Genomic DNA, 23028 nt, shown 5'->3' with positions numbered 1-23028 from the left:
TAGGGATGAGGATGTGGCTCAGTGTCCAAGTTCCCCTGAGTTCAATACCCAGTACCCCCTTCCAAATAATGTCTGATTCATTCTACTATCTTTTCTATCCCCAAAACCCCCTCCCTTTACTCACCTCTGCCTAATCCAAAGCATCTCTATTTTTCTCTAGCCACCCCCGCTCCATTGTGAATTATTCTCTGCATATCAGAAAAAAAAAAACACGATTCTGCCTTTGGTTTTTTGAGATTGGCCTATTTCACTTAGCATGATATTCTCCAGCTCCATCCGTTTACCGGAAAATACCATAATTTCATTCTTCTTTAGGCTGAGTAATAGTCCATTGTGTATATATACCACATTTTCTGTTTTTTAAGAGAGAGAATTTTTTAATATTTATTTATTTATTTTAGTTTTCGGTGGACAGATCTTTATTTTATTTTTTATGTGGTGCTGAGGATGGAATCCAGCGCCCCACGCATGCCAGGCAAGTGTGTTACCGCTTGAGCCACATCCCCAGCCCCCCACATTTTCTTTATCTATTCATCTGTAAAAGGGCATCTAGGTTGGTTCTATGGTTTAGCTATTGTGAATTGAACTGCTATAAACATTGACATGGCTGCATCACTGTAGTATGCTGATTTTAAGTCCTTTGCAGATTACCACTCTTTTGATCTCTAGAACTATGGATTATTTTGTCTGTTCTTGAATTTGACATAATTGGAATCATACATGATGCGTTCTTTAGCTCAAAATAAAAAAATAATAAACTGGTTTGCAAAATCCCATGTGCTCAGAACATTTACTTACTCTCCAGTAACTTATTTTTGCCCTAAAAGTCCTCATTTAGCTAATGGTTGGAGCCCAGCTCTTGTACAGCATCCCATGTGCATGCTGCCGGAGAGGCTGGGCTCTGGGGCAGGGAGTAGGACAGGTCAATAGGGTGAAAGGCTTCCTTTCCTAGGAACCGAAAGGGTAGAAAAGAAGGCAACACGAAGTGCATAATGTAGAAGGTCCTTAACAACAGCTTCTCTGAAAACACACTGTGTCCCATAAGAAAGGCCAGGAAGGTGCTGCCTGCAGGCTTCCCTTCTTTCTGGGGCCTGAGTGCAAGTTTAAAGTCAACTAGAGAACCAGCAGCATTGGGGAAGTGGTCACTGTGCAAGCACTGATATCTCAGTGTGAGCTGTTCAGTGGAGGGATGGCCCAGAAGTACTCCAGTTGATTTTCAGTAGGAAGTGTTGGAGCAGCTCAATGGAAGACAGGATCTGGGAAAAGAGAGGTCTTTCTTCATTTTCTTCACACAATTGGCCACCAGTCTCTTCATTGCTTTGGGTAAATTCATATACAGCTTGCTAAGATCTATGAGGCACACCTTGAAGGTGATCTGATGTAGGAGTAGGGAAGCTCCCCCATCATCGGCTCATATAGGACAACACCACAGGGTAGATATCTGATTGGAAGCTGATTGGATTATTATCCTGCATTGTATCAATTTTGGAACCAACACAACATAGAGCGGGTAGGTTGTTTGATCTGCTGAGAACCACTCCAGCGTGACTTTATTGTCTCTAAACCAAAATCTTCAATTTTCACTGTTAAGTCAGAATAAGTACCTCTTGGTAAAGAAGCCAGGCAGTTTACATCTGACTTGTGACTTGGATCTTGTGACTCTGTGGATGATGTTCTTTGCACACAAGTAGTAAATTCCCCAAGCCATCTGCCAGGCAATGTCAATCAGTTGTAATATCTGGAATTTAGTCTCCTAGACATGCAGATGTTTGTAAAGGCTGCTGCCTCATACCACTAGGTCATAATTTCCAGGTTTTCCATTGTCATATACCCCATGAAGAGCAGGATGTTCATGTGTTATGATTTGCTCAGGACAGTGACCTTGTTCTTGAAGGACTTGAACTGCTCTGGGGTTAGGTCAACAGCTGTTAGGATCTTGACTGCAACATCTCAGTTCCACTTGCCCTTATAAACGGTTCCAAAGGAGCCTGATCCAATGCCAGTAGAGACCATTACTTTACTGGCTCTATTTCCTAGTAAAAGCTTAAATCTGTCTGTGAGGTCTTATTTTGTTTTTCTCCTGGGTCCTAGATCCTAGAGCCTTCACTCTCGGTGCTGGCAACAACAGGGTTTTAGGCTGTGACCAATCTGTTGGGCTTAGATTTTTGGAGCTGCTGGACAGGGCGGAATGTGAGGCTGATACACTGTGACTTTGAATTGCATCCTCAGTCATCCTGCTGTCCACAGGCAGGGTGGTGCTGACCATGTGGACATTAGTGTGGATGTCAACCTCTGCCTCTGGGAGAGGAAGCCTTCATGTGGGGTTGCTGGAAGTGTTGAAAATGAAGGAATGGGGCATGGAAAATATCTGGAGAGAGCTAACAGACTGTCACAGCTGCACATTGTCAAAGGAGGTAGTGCTGGAGCCCCACTCTCACCAATAGTGGGATTCAGAAACCATAAGAAATGTCTGATATTACTCCAGTCCACACACATAGCTGGTACTTTGGTTTTACAGTATTCATGAAATTTGTAGACATGAGTCTAACATTGAAATCCATTTAACAGGAACTTCTAACAGATGTCACAAAAGGCAAGCCTCAGGAACATCCTCCAAGCAAAGTTGTATGTTGTGAGGGGAACATACTTGATGCTCTCCAATCAAAGATGCAGCATCAATATTCCAATCTAAACTTGCTATTTTCATCTTTATGTTCATGGAGAAGTCTGAACACTGCACAGTAATCTGGTTGTAGGCCTCTTACCTTGAGGCTTTCATAAGACAGTCGTGCAAGCTCATTGCACTCTGCACATTGACCATTATTCTTTGCTTATTTGGCAAGTAAACATGTATAGTGTTGCTTGTCTTAGAAGAATCTGTGAGTTTGTCATCATCAGAACCAAACTGATGAAATATTGTAGGAAAGATGCAGTTGGAGCCATCGAACACCACATCTTTGAGTTCACAACCATTACTAATGGTCTTCCAAGATGCCTGCCTGTGCTCTTGATGCAGCTTAAACAATATTTAAAGCTGAGGGATCCAGGCAGCTCCAATGTCTTTTGGCATCTGGTCTACTACTCTTCCCTGTCACGGATGAAGGAGCAGGAAGAGTTCACATTCCAGAAGGTCTCCAGCCCAAGGGACGGCTTGGGGGTAAGTCTGCATCCTCATCTTTGCGCCTCAGGACATGCACCCTAAAGCCCAGTCAGCTGGCCCTTTTGGAGGCCCAAGGAGAGTCTCAGAGAAGCCTTCCTGTCTCACATTGGTTCTCCTCTAGGATGGTGATCCCCAAATTGAGGAGAATGTACTCTTAACATTATTGAGTCTTTCAATCCCATGAACATGATAGAGCTCTCCAATTACTTAGGTCTTGTTAGATTTGAGTGTTTTATAGTTTTCAACATATATGGTATATGTAAATATTCTTACATATATCTAAACTATAGATATAAGTAGTTTTTGCTAAATTTCAAATTTGATTATTTGTTGCTAGCATATAGAAATATAATTGACTATTGTATTTTGATCACTTATCCTGTGACCTTGCTAAACTCCCTTGTGAGTTCTGGGGACTTTTGCTTGTATATTCTTTGGGATTTTCTCCATACACAATCCTGTCATCTGCAAATAAAGATCCTCCCCTCCCATTCTGAATGATTCTATTTTTCTCACCTGTTACACTGTGATACTTTCACAGTGTTGAATAGCAGTGGTAAAAAGATAATATCTTTGTCCTGTTTCCATTAAGTGTGATGTTAGTTGTAGATTTTTATAGTTGTACTTTATCAGTTTAAGACAATTTCCTTCAGTTCCTAATTTGTTAAGAGTGTTTATTGTGAAAACATTTAAATTTGTTGAATAGTATGAAGATAATCATGTTTTTTTCTTCTTTAGTCTGATAATCTGGTGAATTAAATGGGTTTTTCAAAAATTCAATCAACTTGGCATTTCTGGAATAAATACCACTTAATGATTCTGTATTTTCCTTTTTATATATTCTTATTTTACTAATAGTTTAAAAGGGATAATTGTGTGTATGTTTGTGGAAGAATTTAGACTTTATTTTTTATTATAATACTGTTTAGTTTTAGTGTTAGGATAATGCTAGTCTCATAAAACGCATTGGAAAGTGTTTTTCTTCTCATATTTTCTGAAAGAGGATATATAGAGCTTTTTAATTTTACCCTTAAAGTTCTTCTAGAATTTGTCATTAAAACATATAGGCCTAGAATTTTCTTTGTTGAAAGGTTTTAAGCTATACATTTGATATCTTTAATATTTATAGGACTATATGATTTGTTATTTTGTTTTTAGTGAGTTTAGGTAGTTTTTATCTTTTAAGAATTGGTCCACCAAACAATAATAAGTGTTGGAAAGGATGTGGGGAAAATGGTACACTCATACATTGCTGGTGGGACTGCAAATTGGTGCAGCCAATATGGAAAGCAGTATGGAGATTCCTTGGGAATCTGGGAATGGAACCACCGTTTGACCCAGCTATCCCTCTCCCCGGACTATACACAAAGGACTTAAAAACAGCATACTACAGGGACACAGCCACATCAGTGTTTATAGCAGCACAATTCACAATAGCTAAACTGTGGAGCCAACCTAGATGCCCTTCAGTAGATGAATGGATAAAAAATTGTGGCATATATACACAATGGAACTTTACTCAGCAATAAAAGAGAATAAAATCATGACATTTGCAGGTAAATGGATGGAGTTGGAGAAGATAATGCTAAGTGAAGTTAGCCAATCCACAAAAAAACACAAAAAACAAAAAAACAAATGCCAAATGTTTTCTCTGATATTAGGAGGCTGACACATAGTAGGGTAAGGAGGGAGAGCATGGGAGGAATAGATGAATTCTAGACAGGGGAGATGGGTGGGAGGGAAAGGAAGGGGGCAGGAGATTAGCAAGGATGGTGGAATGTGATGGACATCATTACCAAAGTACAGCTATGAAGACACGAATTGGGTGTCAACATACTTTATATACAAACAGAGATATGAAAAATTGTGGTATATATGTGTAATAAGAATTGTAATGCAAAAAAGTACATGTATAAAGGCATGAATTGGCATGAACATACTTTATATACAAAGATATGAAAAATTGTGCTCTATATGTATAATAAGAATTGTAATGCATTCTGCTGTCATGTATTTAAAAAAATAAAATCAATTAAATAAAGAATTGGTCCACTTTAAGCTGTTTAATTTATGGGTATAAAGTTGTTCATAATATACCTTTATTATCCTTTTAATCTCTCTGAAGGTTGGTCATGATAGCTCCTCTATCATTTTTTAATATCAGTTATATTTGGCTTCTCCCTTTTCCCTCCTTGGTAGTCTGGCTAGAAGTTTATCAATGTTATTGATTTTTTTTAAAACAGCTTTTTGTGTTATTGATTTTGTCTATTGTTTGTTTTCAAGTTAATTAATTTCCCCTAATGTTTATTATTTGCATTTTTGAAAGGAAAAAGGAGGCACTATTAATAATTAAACCAAAACAAAAAGCATAAACTGGAAATATCCTGGGGAAACCAGGATGTATGGTCATCCTGTCTATGGGATATATGTGGACCAGAAAAAAAGGTAGATGGGAAAATGTGTGGGAATAAAACATCACAGTATTTTGTAACTTTTTATAGAACAATCAGGATAAAGGCAAAGGAGACTATAGAAATTCTGTAGAGGTTATTATTGAGGGTCCTTTTCCTTGAATCCTTTGACCCCTCTGCATGGTGACTTAGGGATTTTTATTTCACTACAGTTGTATGTGTATGTCTTTAGAACATCTTAAATCTTTTGCACATGATTTTGGCCAAGAAAACCTACACAATATGTGTAAACAGATTTGTAAAAATATGTATAAAGTGGTTGTTTAGAATTCAGTGTCTGAGTAAAATGTTATCATAGCTGCAGTCAGGATGTTGGTTCATTTTTTCCTGAGACTCAGTGGCATTGTTCAATGTTTAATATGTTCTTGAATTCCATGAATCAATAAATCAGATGGCTGGAATGAAATAATTTTGTTTTTGGAAGAAAAAAGGGTTATGACACTATTTCTTCTGTGCATTTGTGAAAAAATCACTCCCTCTGAAAAACATATGCTTTTCATTTGCACATTCATACATATCTTAAATAACTGACTTGATAAGTTAAATATGAGAAATGCAATGAGATCAATATCCCTACAATCCTAAGAGAGTTTCTTATTATAGTAATCAAAGATTAATCCAGCCCTTCAAAAGACATGAGCTCTGAGATAACTAAGCTGTTATAGGTCAGTATGACAAGAATGTGTCTCATCAGAAGTGTAGGAAATTTCAGGAGAGTGAAGAAAGTGGAAATCAAACCCCGCCCCCCTCGCCCCCAATGATCAAAAGACCTGACATGAACAGTTAGAGGAGGAAAAGTTTATTTGGGGGCTTATATATCAGAGGTCTCAGTCCATAGATGACTGGCTCCATTGCTCTGGGCTCATAGTGTAGCAGAACATCATTGCAGAAGCATGTAGTTGAAGAAAGTGGTTCAGGACACAGCCAACAGGAGAGAGAGAGAGAGAGAGAGAGAGAGAGAGAGAGAGAGAGAGAGATAGATAGATCACCACTAACAAAATATATACACCAAAAGAACATGCCCAATGACTCTCCTCCAGCCACACCCTACCTGCCTACATTTACCATCCCATTAATCTATTCACTTGGATTAATGCACTGAATAGCCTAAAACTTTCAAAACCCAATCATTTCACCTCTAAAATTTCTTGCATTTCTCATACATGAGCTTTTAGGGGACACTCATATCTTAACCATAATACTCCCCCCATACATTGAATTAGAAAAAAATAGTTTATAACCCTTATTTTTCAGGATCTGTTCCTTTAATTACAAAAGTTCTCTGATTCCTTTATAGATCTCGATTTTATTTAAATATAGATGGTACTTTATTGTTACAATAGTAGTAGCCTTTCTACAGAAAATGAATATTAAGTATATTTCACTAAAACATGTCAACTGAACTCAAGATAGAAGTTGGAAATCTAGTGAAATAATTATTAGATGGTAAAAAAAACCCATAAACTTCTTTAATAAGATTGTTTTATGAAGTAGAATTGTTTCTCTTCTGGCCCTCCACAAATAGAAGAATCAATATCCACAGTACTTTCTCTGTTGCTTCCATATAACTGTCAGTACAGAAGACCCACCAAGATAGTAAATCAATCAAATTGACAATAAAATAAAATTTCTGCATTAGCTCTGAAGTATCATCTCTTGAAACCTTTGACAGCTTGGCTGGTTTCATTTTCAACCCCCATACACTCTCTTCCTGGAAAGCATCCTGGCTTCTTAAAATAACTGTTCATGGAAAACATTCTTTCTAGCTGCAGTGCTACCACGATACATTTTTTCTTCTTATATAAACTGAACAGTTTAGTAAATTCAAAAGGACTACTATTTTATAATAAAGATCAAGTTTGTATTTATTTATTCTATAATTGCAGTATTAAAGACTATTTAATATATAGAAAGCTTTACTTGTCCTGGAAAATTAACCAATATATCTGATCCCATTTGCTGTATGATCATATGCAAGTGAAGTTACTTAAACTCATAGTGATTTTCTTTCCATATTTTTAAAATAGAAAAGATTAAGTAAATTAATAAGTATCATTTGAAGATAATTGTCTGTAAATCTCTCTCATTTTTATATGACTTGGGAGGAAAGTCATTGATGCCATTTTTTCCTGAACAATGTTTTGTTACTTATACAATCTTCTGTAGTAGATAGCTAGTGTCTCCCTCTGGGGCAAAGGAGGGGCAAGCTTATTATCAATTATTAAAGGTTTAGGTTCTCTAAGTTCAGGAATTCCCTCCTAAAACACAACCTACTGCGAGTACTTTGACCCCTCTCGGCCAATATGTGATTATCCCTGTGGGACCTGGGAGCCTTGAGAACTAATGAAAACTCATGCCATTGGTTGTATCATCAGTGACAAAGTTCTCTTACCCATGTCTCTACGAAATTATGGCAGAACAACTTGCTAGCTTGCAGGTAGGGTAAAATCTTGGGCCCTTTTCAGTTCTTTTTCACCCTTTCCAGTTCTTAACGCATATACAAGAATCTGAAATACAGGAAATGCTCAACAAATATTGATATTAATATTTACCACATCAACATGTTGTATGTAGCTTCAAAATTTTATCTGTCAACCAGGTCCAGTGGCACATGCCTTAATCCCAGTGACTCAGAAGCCTGAGGCAGGAGAGGATTGCAAGTTCGAGGTCAGTCTCACCAATTTATCAAAGCCTTAAGCAACTTAATGAGGACTTGTCTCAAAAAATAAAAAGGCCTGAGGATGTAGCTCAGTTGTAAATCACTCCGGGTCAATCCCCAACACCACACCTCTTTAAAATTAATCTATCAATACTTCTAAATCTTCTAATCTATCAATACTTTTTTCTGGCTGAAAATTTCAAGGTTTGAGAAAAGGATGGATATTAATTGTGAAATTATTTGTAATAACAAAAAATTGGAATCAATATAAATGACTACTTATAAGTTTTGATTGCCACAAGGTTGCTACCTTATAAAAACCACTCTAAAATTTGTGTCATATGGAAATAATCATTTATTCTCCTACAATGTTTATAAGTTCTGTTCTATCTGTCCTCTTCTGGGTCCAAGCAAAACTTTGTGTTTTAGAATTTCTGTTTTGTTATTTTTGATAATTTCTATTTTTCAGATAAGAACTTCTATCTTTCCATTCATTTCAAGAGTGTTTACCTTTGCCTCATGGAGTAGGATCCTAATAGCTGGTTTCAAGTCTTTGTGTGATATTTCCAACATCTAAGTCAGGAGTTAGCAATCATATGAGCCAAATCTAACCTTCTGTCTGCTTTTGTACAGTTCATGAGCAAATAATTGTTTTGTTTCCACAGTTATAATAGTTGGGCCAAATCAAAAGAAGAATAACATTTTGTGATGCCTGAAATTATGTGAAATTCAAGTTTTGGGTTCCATAAATAAAATTTTATTGAAACACAGCCATGATTATTTATTTACATATTGTCTGTGACATTTTTGTACTACAATGACAGAATCGAGTCATTGTGACAGAGACCATATGTCCCATATACTATAAAATGTTCCTCCCATCTGCTTATTTACAGAAAAATCTTGCTCTTGATCTGGGTTATCTCAGACTTTTCATCTGTTGATTGTCTTTTGCCTTATGAATTGGGCACATTTTTTCTGGTTCTTTGTATATTGAGTCATTTTGGAATATACCCTGGAATTTTTTAATATTAAACAGTGAGACTCCAAGACCTGTTAAAGTCCTCTGGAGAATGTTAGTTACTTTTTGTTTTAATTGACAATCATCCTCATTTAATTCACACCTCAACTTCTATCTCAGCTTCTGTGAGAAATTGTTCTAACATCATTTTAGTTTTCAAAGGTTTCGCTAGGACTTTGTATTCATTCTATGTATGCATAGCTTGGGTGTAAGCCTGAGACTTGTGTTGATTCATACATAGAATTAAGGGATCCCCTTCCTTCCCCAGCACTGAATTTAATTTTTCTCATATTTTCTACAACTCCAAAGGGACCCCCTTCTCCAGTTAGAAATATGGGATTTTACTCAGGGGTATACCTGCCAATGCTGTTGTACAGTTATGTATTATTAGAGTTACCTGTATGTCAAATCCAGCAGATAAAGGGGTGTGGGAATAAGGACAACTCATGCCCTTCTTCAAGTTGTGACTCCTCTCCACAATCCATCTGCTACATTATTTTCCAGACTCCTCAGGTAATTGCATATTGTCCAGAGGTTTTATTTGTATAAGTTTTTAGCTACTGTAGATAAAGGATAGAGATTTCTAGAGAATAAACATACATTAAACAATGCCTTAATAATCCTTATGATGATGTTTTGGTAAAAGTTTTGCTCCAAAAATTTGAAATTTCTTGGGATTAAGAATATGCAAGGTCTGGGGTTGTGGCTCAGCGATAAAGCACTCGCCTAGCGCACGTGAGGCCCTGGGTTTTATCCTCAGTATCACATAAAAATAAATAGAATAAAGGTATTGTGTCCAACTACAACTAAAAAATAAATATTTAAAAAATATGCAAAAGGCAATATCATGATAGGCTTACTCAGGACCATTAATACTCATGAATCCTGAGAACCTCTATTAGAATAGAGCAGGTGGATGAATTCCTGTGATAAAAGCAAGTTAACCTGAATGAAGAGGAAATCTAAGTGGACTCACAATATTAATTGTTATATTTGATATAAGAAATTGTATGGCCAATGAACTGAACTCTAGTTTGCAAGTGAAAAGGGGGGGGGGGAGAATAAAAGAGAGCTTTGCATGTCCAGGAGTAGGGTTAGTGTGGTGGAAAAACTAGTGCTCCTTCCCTCCAAAAGCTGTCCATATCCTAATCCCTGAGACCTGTGAATATGTTACCTTACACAGCAAAAGGGTCTTGAAGATTAAGATAAGAATCTCAAGATGCAGAGATTATCTGTGTTACCTGGTACAGATGTAATTATAAGGTTTTTTTTCCTCTTAATATCCCAAATATAAGGGTTTATAACAGAAAGAGGGAGGCAAAGTGAAGACTCATAGAAGTGATGTTGGAAAGAGAAGAGAGACTAAAGTCACATAATATTATAGTATATTGGTATAATTATTTATTATTATTATTAGTTGTTACTCTCTTACTGTGCATAATTATAAATTAAAGTCTATCATAGATATGTCTGGAAAAAAACAGTATATATAGAATTTGGCACTATGCTTAGTTTTAGGCATTTACTGGGAATCTTGGAACATATCCCCCACAGATAAAGGGGGACTACTATATCCCTCTGGTTCTTGACATTCTGTGCATAAACATTCCCAGATAGCCATTGGTAGTGGGGAGGGTGAATGGGTAGAAAAGAGTACATTAATTAAAAAAAAAACATTATTTGACTCTGTTTCTCAAGACATTAGTCTCAGGACATTAGCCTGATGAAGCTAATGGTTAAAAGAATCATACATAAGGGGGGAAAATATGACTTTGACTTTGGGAACTCACAATCTGAGATTCAGTTTTTTTATCTGCAATATGGGGGTGTGATGGCTAAAATAAATTTGAATTATAAAAACTCTTATCATTTCCTTTAGTTTATAATGGAAAGAATGTTCTGAGCTAATTGTTCCATTTCTTTCTATTTGTCTGTCTTTAGGCTTTTTAACTGGGTGATTAGCTTCAATATTTTCCTGTAATGGCAGCTGAAGTGTTATTGCTGACCTCCTGACCTCCGTCTCACAGAGTGCCAGTGGTTTTATTTATTGTCTTCATTCTTCCTGACCTCTCTGGAGTATATGACATCATCCAATGACTCTTATTCTTTAGGACATACTCACTTCACTTGAGTTTTAGGAAAGAGCATTTTGAGTCAAGCACAATCCAACTCATATCTTCAAAACTGAGCTATAAACTTGACTGCAATCTCATGTGAGCTGGACACAGTTCAGATCTGTGACTCTCAAATATGGCTGTTTTTGTAACCATGGTTTGTCTGCAGTGCTATCTGTCTGGGTGACTATGAGACTCCCTGTGGCAGACACTTGCCAGTTTTCTTCACCCTTTATGAGTAGCTTCATTACATTCTTGAAACTCAAGCCTAGAAAAGCAAAACAACAACAACAACAACAACCAAAAAACAAAAACAAAAACAAAACCCTTAAATACTATTTGGAGTCTTTCTCTTCCCAAGGTGATTGACAGTGAAAATAACCGTGTTCATCATAATATATTTGGGTTGACAACGTAATAACACAGACCACAGTATCCATTATCCTTTTGGGAGATACCCAACAGCAGCAGGATTGCAACCTTAAATGTCCCCCTTCCAAGTAAAAGAGACCAAAAATAGTTTTTTAAAAAAAAAAAAAACTTAATTTTTTTAGTTGTAGTTGGATACAAAACCTTTATTCCATTCATTTATTTTTATGTGGTGCTGAGGATTGAACACAGGGCCCCGCCACATGCTAGTCCAGCGCTCTACCGCTGAGCCACAATCCGAGCCCCTAATTTTTTTTTAAATATATTTTTAGTTGTTGATGGAACTTTATTTTATTTGCTTATTTATATGTGGTGCTGGGAATTGAATTCAGTGCCTCACACGTATGAGGCAAGCATTCTACTATTGAGCTACAACTCCAGCCTCCCCCACAAAATAATTTTTAAACATTTTTCAAGCCTGTATTAGACATCAGCAATTTGGTTCAAAGTGAGTTTGCACAAACCCAGCCTGAATCTTTTTTTGACCTCTTTTCCAGTGTGAGATGAAAAAAATATCTATACATGTTTCCATTAATTCTTAGGATTACAAGACCGGGTCTGTGATTACTGCTTAAATGAGAGCAGTCATCTCAACAAAAATCAGCAATGTTTTGCTGGCATCGGCTGGCCTAAAAATTGTATTCCTCCTGACTTAGCCTCTCGAGTCACTGGGATTATAGATGTGTGCCATCATGCCCAGCCATAGGGCAGTTTAAATGCATGCTCTGGACAAAACAGAGAAAAATGCACGATCACAAATGCCATTTAGCTTCTTAGAACTCAAAGCAGACACTTAGATGCCCCAAGCCACATTCCCTTATCCAGCACAAGTGTGGTTAACAATTACAAACAGTGCCAGTGTTCAAACTCAACTGTGGACTGTGGAAGGAATCTCTGCCTCTTACCTCAGGGCTTCCTCTGAAGCTATAGAAAGTCAAGTAGCCCAAGCAGGTTTAGCTGGAAAATGTGTGGAAGGAGTTTGGGAAAGGTAGTAGTTAACACTCCTGGGAGCAACCTTCAGCCAATTTTGGTAAAAAGAGAGTGAAGAGCCCATCAATTCTTTAGTGAGACAATTCTGGGTACATTCTACATGATTCTTCAGAAAGTTCCAAGTGGAATCAAATTCTAGTTGTCCTCAACTCAACGAGATACTCTTTTTTTTTTTTTGGCTCTTCTCTGTTTCACTTTGTCTACCCCTTTATTTCAGCTTCTTGGAACCACTTCCTAAATAAACACTACCTTTACTCAAATCCTTGTCTCAAATTCAAATACTGGGGAAAACCCAAACTAAGAATCACCACACTTCAATATCTATGCTGACTTATATGGACTCCAGTTTTCTTTAATGAAATTAGGTATTTTATGTATTTAAGTGATTGTTTTCAAACTAAAAAAACGAAAACAACAACAACAAAAAAACCTTGTATCAAAGCTGCATTAAATTCTCATCATCTTCGAATACACAAAACTGATTGCAGCTCTGAGAGACATTGCGCCTTATCCCCAATTTTCTATTTCCATCACTTCTTCGAGGTGTTAGACTTAGACTGAGCCAAGATTCAAGCTCAAAGAACCATGTTCAATATCCCAGTTCTTTCTTCAAAGAGGAAGCACCTCTGATAAAAACATGCCTTACAAATGGGAGCTTAGTCCAAAGATGAGGCAGAGGAAAGACTACTTTCCTATTTTACTTCATTTCAGGAGTCTATACTGTCTCCCTGTGCAATTGATAACTGCACTTTCTCTCAAATTCTGTATATGTAAGAAATGTGAACTGATTTAGTTCAACCATTTATTGCTTGGGTTGACACTGACTTAGTCTAATTTTCTGTTGCTAATAGGAAAATACCACAGACTGGGTAAGATATAAAGAAAAGAGGTTTATTTTGATTCATGCTTCTGATCCAAGATGAAAAAGGCCATCTCTTGTGATGGCTTTCTTAAGACAGGGACTATATATGTGTGTATATTCTGGTTGCTCCCTCTCTCCTCTTATAAAGCCACCAGTATCCAATAATGCAGGTTCCACCCTGATGACCTTATCTAATTTCAGTCATCTCCCCACCTCTAAACACCACAGTCTGATTAGGTTTCTACCCTCTTAATTACAATGGGAATTAAAGTACATAATAAATTTTAGAGGAGATAACCTTATTCAACTCTTAACAGATGCTATGCTATGTAAACTGTAGTGGGAACAGATTAACGAGGCATAGTTCTACATGATAAGGGGCTCCCTATCTTGTAAGAAAGACTGAAATGCAAACAAAAGAAGTCCTCAAAGCTCAGTGAGCACATGAAGTGGCATCTAATTTAGAAGGGTGTCTAGATAATGAGGTCTGAGAAAGTCTGTGGAGAATGATGCCCAAGTTAAGTAAAAGAGATGAATTGAAATTATCCAGTTGAGTAAGGACAGAAAGGGACCCCAATAAGAGGAACAGCCTAAGCAAGTGTGTTGGGTGGTAAGAAAGCAAGATACAGGTGGGAATTGAAAGTGCAGTGTGACTAGAGCAGAATGGTGAGAAATAGAAGTATGAGTAGGGAGTTCCAAGTTGACCTGAATTTTTTCTAAAAGCTGCCTGAATTTTGTCAGTAAGCCACTAAAGGAATTTACTTAGGGAATGAAATGGTTATATTTGGGATTATTCAGAGAGATGAATGTGGTTGGCCTGTGAGACTGGATTGGAAATAGTGAAGAATGGAGGTGGAGAGCCTCATTAAAAGGCTATGGAAGTATCCAGGGAAATAAAGCACAAAGACATATGACTTACTTCTTTGACACTGAAATGTGTGTGTGTAACATGTACTTATAGTCCGTAGGGTGTAGTTTGGAAATTGCTCAACTTGGAAGCTATTTGGCAGGCAAAAATAATGGTGCACAGAGACTAGTTGAATAGGGAGAGGGAAAAGAGGGAAGAATTCAGGATCAACAAGGTAGAACATGGAGTAATTTTAGGGAAAAGAAAGGAGGAAGAGAATGAGACTTTGGGGTGTATTACTTATCTATTGCTGTGTAAGCAATTTCCACAAACAACACATTTCCTATCTCAAAAGTTTTCTGTGGGAAAGGGCTTTGAGCATGATTTAGTTGGGTCCTTTGCTTAGAGCCTCACAAGGCTGCACTCAATGTTATGTCCAACCTGCATTGTTATCAGCTGACAGCTCCTGTCATGTGGTTGTAGGACGAGTGCCCCAATTTCTTGATGGTCAACTGCCTTCAGCTCCTTGAGATCACCTACGGTTCCTAGAGGTTCACCACAGTTTCTTGCCATGTGAGCTTCCCCAACACGACTACTAATTTCATTAAACCAGCAAGGAGAGTCTCTAAAGCAAGTCTGCTGGCAAGATGGAATCTCATATAGCATGGTATAATAGGAGTGATGTCTTACCTCCTTTGATGCATTCCACTGTTAAGAAGCCAGCCACAGGTCCTGACTATACTTGTGGGAAGGGGATTACACAAAGGTGGGAACACCATCAGGGATCAAGGGACCATCTTAGAATGTGTCTGTCACAGGGCTGGAAGATGAGTTCAGCAGGGACATGCTGAGTTTCATGTAACATCCAAATAAGGATCATTGTTATATTTGGGTCTAGAACCAGACGATAAATTTAGGGGTAGAATTATAAATTCAGATTCCACATGTAGACCTACAAATGGTAGTTACAATGTTCAAAGTATATGAGATTGCACAGGGAGAATGTACACAGAGGAATGTAGATATCTGTGGAGATGGAGAGGCATTAAATATCCTCCCTAAACTTGGGGACAACCAAGCTGTACCGAATACTTCTCATGTTCACAGTCAAACAAAATTCTTTTCTATTTCCTCCACATTTGTTTGCTTTGCTCTGTATTTTCATTTATTTCTGGACAGTACTTTTAAATGAAGGAATTAAAATTAGAGATAGTACCTTAATAAACATTGTAATTAATCCCCAGTGAAGGAGAACTACTTCTAGGGTATTTCATGATCTATTTTTGTTTCCTCCCATTAATATCATTTCAAACTTTTGAACAACTTATTTCACTCTAAATGGCCTTTCACTTACCTTAGATAATATGAAAACCCAAAATAATTGAAATAGTCTCAAAGTAATTAGAAACCTTAGAACATTTCTAATAGTAATTTAAAAGAGTAAGAAATGAACATGTAGTTATTGACATGTTTAACAAATTAATTTGGGCAATCTTGTTGAAGGGTAATAAATAAAGGAAAACAATTGTACTAAAATATTCAATAAAATTACAAAAGCATAGCTGGTCTAGTTTTATAGATTTAGAAATGAGAATTTACAAGAAAATTGTAAATTGTATAATTTACAAATTATATAATTGGGTAATAATGTTAGTTCCTTCATTAGATACCAAATTATCAAAAAAGTTGAAAAGAAGGGATATTGGGCTGAGTAAGGTGACGCATGCCTGTAATCTCAGAGACTTGAGAGACTGAGGCAGGAGGATTGAAATCTGGGCAACTTAGCAAGACTTCTCAAAATAAAAAATAAAACAGGTGGGGGATATAGCTTAGTGGTAAAGCAGCCCTGAGTCCCCTGAGTTCAAGCCCCAGTACCAAAAAAAAAAAGGGAAGGGGAGTATTGTGGTGTCAGCAAAGGGGTGTGGAGTTTCTTTGGGGAATAATGAAAATGTTTGAAATTGGTTGTGATGATGGATGCATAACTCAGTGAACATAGTAAAATTCATTAAATTATATACTTTTAATGGTAAAGTGTATGGTATTTGAATTGTATCACAATAAAACCATTAAACAGAGAAAAGTGGGCAAAATGTTTACTTGCTAACAGCTTGTTTCAGTTGCCATATCTTTGCTTCTTACCAGGAATAAGGGGAAGGGTGAAGGACAAGGAGAAGGATGGAATACTTAGATATTCATAAGTTTCTCAGTTGACAGGAGGTCAGAACTTCTGCTCCTATGCTGCACAGAGATGTTATATATATATATGTGTATGTATGTAGTATATTTATATATATAATATAATATATATTTTATATGTTATATATGATATAATATGTACACATATACATATAATATATGCATCTACATTGTGTATATTTGTAAATTATATGTAATATATAATAATATTTAATATATAAACATATATGTAATTTTTTTTTTGTACAGGGGTGTGCACACTTTCAAAGAACAACAAGACATAGTAAAACATTCAGGGAGTAGTAACAGTGGGAAGTCCTTAACTCATTTGAACTTGAAGGGGAAAAGGGAAGGTGTAATGTTTCCAGAGCATGGTGTGAATTATTATATATATACATGCACACACACACACATACACATATACACCTTTCTTCAAGAACTCTGGAATTGGGGCTGGGGATGTGGCTCAAGCGGTAGCGCGCTCGCCTGGCATGCGTGCGGCCCGGGTTTGATCCTCAGCACCACATACCAACAAAGCTGTTGTGTCCGCCGAGAACTAATAAATAAATAAATATTTAAAAAAAAAAAAACTCTGGAATTAATCATTCTTTCTCCAAATTCACATTGGCAAACAACTGTAGTGTTCAGAGATAAAACTTCTAAATTAATAACTTTAATTTTTAATTTATAGTTGGATGGAAGAAAACGGTTTATATATCACTATAAAATTGACTTATGTACTTGGTAATAAATGCAAAACAATTGCATTCCTTATTGACTGACTTCCTAGATCCATTTTCTATCCGTCTCTTCTTTTCTGTGCCACAAGAAACTGGCCTTTTTGGGCTCTCCTGGCTTCTGGTTGGTTTTGTCCCATATGCAAGGCACACACAGGAGAGACTAGAGGAGGGAGGAAAGAGAACCTGGCAATTGTTTTCTCTCTTGAGCTTTGGTTTAGGCAGCAACTGAGATCCTCTGATTTCTCTCCTACAGATCTAAGCTCTTGTTATACCCCTGACCCACAGTTGCCACTCACACCACGCTCTGAAAACATTACTTCTTCCCTTGGCCCCTTGAAGTTCAGATGTGTTCAGTACTTCCCACTGTTACCCCCCCACACCCCCTGCATGTTTTACCACATCTTCTTGTTCTTTGAAAGTGTGCACACCTCTGTAATCAATCCCTTCATTATGCCTCTCATTATTTTCTATCTTGTTAACACTCTGAATATACTATCAGGTTCTTGCTGGGATCTCAACTGATTGAACTATACTGTATCTTGTATCTGAATCTGTACCATGAAGAAAAAACGTTATCCCAAAACAACAAAAGCAAAAACCACAAAAAGGATGGGAATGATACACACTGACTTCAACATGGTGGTTCTTTCTGAGAAAGAGAGGATAGGAGTAAAGTGGGAATTAGGATATTTTTAGCTAGACCTAAATTGCTTCATTCTGAGAATGGTGTTTAACTTTAGAAAAACAAAATCTAAAATCTAAAATGGAAAATTGCTAATCCTTGTTTGGTCTCAGTTATGGAAATGTAGATGACTCTTTCCAGTATTTTTGAAAATTAAATGAGATAAAATTTATTCTATTTCAAAAAGAGTAAGAACCTACCCTGAGTAACAGGTTAGTATATAAATAAATGGGAATTTGGTGTAAATGACTAAGGAAGGCAAAATGGAAACTGAGTCTTTAAGGTCTTGAACTGCTTACCCCAAAAATATAGGCTACTCTATGTATATAGCAAAGATAAGCTCCCACTTTTCTCATGAGATGGTTAAAATTCTATTTCCAGGTTATCAGAGAAGTCACTTAAGAAACTGCTCTGCTGATTACTTATTTTTTTAGACCTCCTCTGAATTCACATGCTTTGACACTTTATTTTACCCTCCCTGGGTTTTAGCCATGTTGTTTATGTAGAATGGCCTCCATGCCTATTTGCTTAGGAGATCCTGATGGGCATAAATCAAACCAATCAACTTATCACAACCATGGTGATGGATTCAGAAACATGCACTTAACCTGAACAGAATCAGTGCAACCTAGGACAACCTTGTAGGGCCTTTAGGAAAGGAGGTTGAAGAAAATAAGGAATGAAGAAGATGAGAACATGGCATCTGTCTTGCTACCATAGGAGTAGCCAACCTGATCATGAAGCCCAAGGGAGGCAGAGTCAGCTGGTTCCTGGTATTCTAGTTTTGCCTGAAGTCGTGGTGTGTTTTATGCAGCCCTAAATCAGTTATAGGGGCCTATGTACCTTTTTATTTAATTTTTTAATTAAATTTAGATTGATAGCCCAAATAATACAATGTCGGGGGCCGCTATGAACAGGAGCTGAGCTTGTAGGAGCTGACCACGACCCTTAGCCTTGAGTGATGGAGGTGTGAAACTGACTTTCCTTAGAACTGGCTTCCACTGAAAGCAGGTGGACCTCACCTTGCTGAGCAAGGAATTATAGCTCTGGGAGTGGGCATCACCCAATGGGACTGGGCTATACCTCCCCTGAAACCCAATCTCTTGCCTCATTTACATGGAACTTTCTTGAGTGTCTTCCCTCGATAAATAGGGCTTCAGTGTGCTCGCTCTCTATCTCTTTGGCCAACCTCCCTTGCCTTCCTTGTGGGAGCTGGGGCAGAGGAGCCATTGCTGAACCCCAAGAGAAAATATTTTCTCTGTCTCTGTGTGAGCATTTAGTGCCAGCCCAATTCACCTGGAGTGACTCTGACTGATTTAGTCACGTGTTGCAGCAATACAGAGGTACATAGTGCCCTGTGACTCAACAAATACTCTCAGACCAACTGAATGGTAGATTTGCCAGAGTAGGTTGTCATTGTCAGGCAAGAATGGTGTTTAGCTAAAAATAACATAGTGTACCCAGGATTTTTTTCTGTCATATACAATAAGTTCAGAGTTTGGAAGTTCAGGCTGATACAATGTCCCTGCAAAGACCACTTTTTGCTTCTTTATCCTAGATATGCATCACACCTCCAGTGTTAACCTCAGGGTCCAAAGTAGCTATTGAACTCTAGACATCATGTCTGTAGTTTAGAAAGAAGGAAAAGAGGGAAAGAACAAAAGGATGTACTAATGTACTTTATAGCTAAATCCATGTTTTGTAATTATTCATCCCAGAAGGGGCTCTGACCTAAAGATCATTGACTAAAATTTAATATTATATCTGGAAAAGAAGCCTGCAGATGAAATATTTTAGCTGGAGATAAAGCTACCTGTGGTAGATTAAATAATGGCCCCCAAATCCCTGAAATATGAGAACATGTTACACCACATGGCAAAATCAATTTTACTAATGTGATTACTTAAGGATTCTGAGGTAGGAAGATTATGCTGAATTATCCAGGTGGGACCAAATGTAATCACAAAAGCCCCCCATTCCCATAAAAGAGTAGGAATTGTTCAAGTGAGAAGAGAGCTCCTGTAGGGTGAGAAAGGACTTATTAGGGATTGCTACTTAAATATATTAGTCTAGGGGCTTATGTAGCTGCTGCGTAAGAGCATTGGTCAATATCTATTCTAGTCAGGTATGGGGAAAGTGTTAAGGCTATTGGTTCAGCCTGCAACATTCTGATTGGTTAGCTCTCGACTCTATAGCCTTCACTCAGGTCTGTCTAGCTTCCTATTTCCTGCCAAAGGAGGAAACATAGGGGACAAAGGAGTTGGCTGGAATGTTTGGAATACTTCTACAGGTTAATCTCATGGAATGGTCTTTACATTTAGAGAAGTCATTATGGGGCTTATTTCCTCAACTGTCTGCCTCTTTTACCATCTGCCCTATCTTATTCATTTCCCTCCACTGAAGAGGTGCCCCTACCTGCTGTTAGGGGGATTGGATGATGATTGTTCTGATTACTACAAGCTGAAAACGGGAATTGAAAGGTGACAGCACTCAGGGTCCTCATGCAAAGGCCTATCTAAAGGCTCCAGGAGATGGGGATTTCATTTTGAATTCCATCTATATGACCATTTGTAGTTTGGGTATCTTGCCTATCAGGGCAGTCCAGAGGTCCATGGTGATGGTTGGTAAATGACTGGACAAAATGAACATGGGGCAGGGATCATGCCTTCTGACCAATCCTGGATGAGGACCCCAAAATGAAACCAGATTTTCAGCTTCTGCTGTTATAGTATTAGAGCAGACCCCAGCTGCCTGTCAGTGCCTTCTTCCTGGGTTCTTGTCTCATGAATTCAGAGAATGAAATCCATGGATGAGGAAGAGTGAGTGGAAAAGAGTAGGTTTTATTTAAGTGAGAAAAGGGATAGAGCTCCCACAGGACAAGAGGGCACCCAAGAGATGTTGCCCACAAAGGTCTTTATAAGAAGAAGGAAAGAGGATTGAAAGCAAAACAAGGAGATTAGACAATAGTAATAGAGGATGGAGTGATGAAATCTAAAGGTGAAAGAAGGAGTCACAAGCCACAGAATATAGATGACCTCTAGAAACAGGAAAATATAGAAGGCAGGCCTACTGACACCCTGACTTCAGTCCAGTGAAACTGATTTCAGATTTCTGACCTTTAGAACTATAAGATAATAAGTTTGTTGATTTTAAGCCACTAAATCCAAAATAACTTGTTACAGCTACATAGAAAACTAAAACAGTATCTCAGGTGAAATCAGCATTTTCTTACCAAGGAAAGAGGCTCTATCAGAGAGCCTCTCTGTTTCTTTGGAGTGCAAAATGAAAAAAAAAAAATGTCTGGAGTGTTGTGCCCTCTCTAGACATATTATTGCTTGGGGACAGCAAGTTTACAAGATTATTACCATCATATTCTTCCAATTATAAAAGTATAGTTCATATAAACAGAATTGTTTTAAATCAATGTCCTTTAATTTGGATCCATACTTAGCTGCAAAGTTCCCACATTGTTATTTCATCAATTCTTATAGAAGACTTTCTTTTTTTTTTTTTTTTTTTGACAGTGGTAGTAGGGTGGCAGAGAGGTATGATAACATCTTGTAATTGCTGCTGCTTTTGTTAACAAAAGGGGAAAATGTATTTGCAACTGAATTTAAAGAGTGGATTAGAAAGTTTTTATTTGTATTAGAAAACTTACCACTGAAAGTCTGATTGTCATGAGTACAATGGTTACAAAAAGGAATCTTGGAAAATTTAATCACAGTGTAATTTTCTAATGTTATTGATACATACTAAGCATTTTTGACAACTTTTAGGTCAAACTTCTCTGAAAGAAGTCATAATGAACCAGAATTCTTCCCAAAAAGGAGACAGCTATGAAGGTTTTCCTCTTTCTTTTGACAGCTGGTTGGTGAGAAAAATTTTGTTTATTAAATAAACTAAGCCAGAACAAGCAAATGCCTAAAATAACAAACTACTATCATTATGAGAAACAACTATATAATAATACTCAGAGGAAATGATATTTTCTTTAGAAGAATCCAGGAAAAATGGAGTAATTTTTTTTTTAAATTCTCTATTGCAAGGTTTCTTTAATGCTCATTAGTGACGTTTCTGAATGCTGTTTAAACAAAGTCTCTCTGGCATGGCAACTGTTGCCAGGTAGGGCTTAGCTTCCTAAGGAGTTCACAGAGGAAAGAGGCTGCTTTTAATCAACAAGCTGGAGGAGCCATATGTAGCCTGTGGGCTGAGCACATAATGCTTGGTTCCACAAGTCAATATCCAGGCAAAATAAACAAAAATCAAAATGACCACAGCGAGATCTCTCTGCACATGTGAGCCTGAGGGAAATGCTGGCCTGTAAGTTTGGGGCTGGTTGGTACCATGTTTCTTGTGGCCTTGGGTTTGTCTTTCTCCAATAGTGTGAACCCTAGCATAGCATGAAAGTTACCATTTTAATCAATTCTATATATACCGTTCAGTGACATTGAGTACATTCACACGATTGTGCAACTGTCACCACCATCCATCTACAGACCTTTATCTTTTTAAACTCAAACATTGGACCCATTAAACCATGACTCCCCATTTCTCCCTTTCCCCAGATCTGGAAATTACCATTTTACTTTCTGTCTATGAATTTGAGTATTCTAGGTACTCATAGAGATCATACAGGATTCATCCTATTATCCTACTTATTTCATTTAACCTAATGTTTTTAAGATTCATCCCTGTTGCAGTGTGTCAGAATTTTCTTCTTTTCTAAGGATGAATATGTATGTATGTGCCATGTTTTATTTATCCATTCTGATGCACAGTGAGGTTGTTTCCACCTTTTAGCTATTGAGGATTATACTGCTATGGACACTGGCATATACATATCAGTTGAAAGGGGAA

The 23028-nt window shown here is 37.4% G+C and overlaps 1 pseudogene; it reads right to left on the bottom strand.

Annotated features, from left to right (window-relative positions):
- Positions 1-1113: 1113 nt before the first annotated feature.
- Positions 1114-15219, bottom strand: LOC101963696 (RAF proto-oncogene serine/threonine-protein kinase pseudogene; annotated as a pseudogene).
- Between the last annotated feature and the right edge of the window lie 7809 nt (positions 15220-23028).

Source organism: Ictidomys tridecemlineatus, chromosome 7 (genome assembly GCF_052094955.1).
Source record: "Ictidomys tridecemlineatus isolate mIctTri1 chromosome 7, mIctTri1.hap1, whole genome shotgun sequence".
Taxonomy (NCBI): Eukaryota; Metazoa; Chordata; class Mammalia; order Rodentia; family Sciuridae; genus Ictidomys; species Ictidomys tridecemlineatus.
Note: the sequence above shows the minus strand (reverse complement) of the source record. Positions and strands in the feature narration are given on the sequence as shown.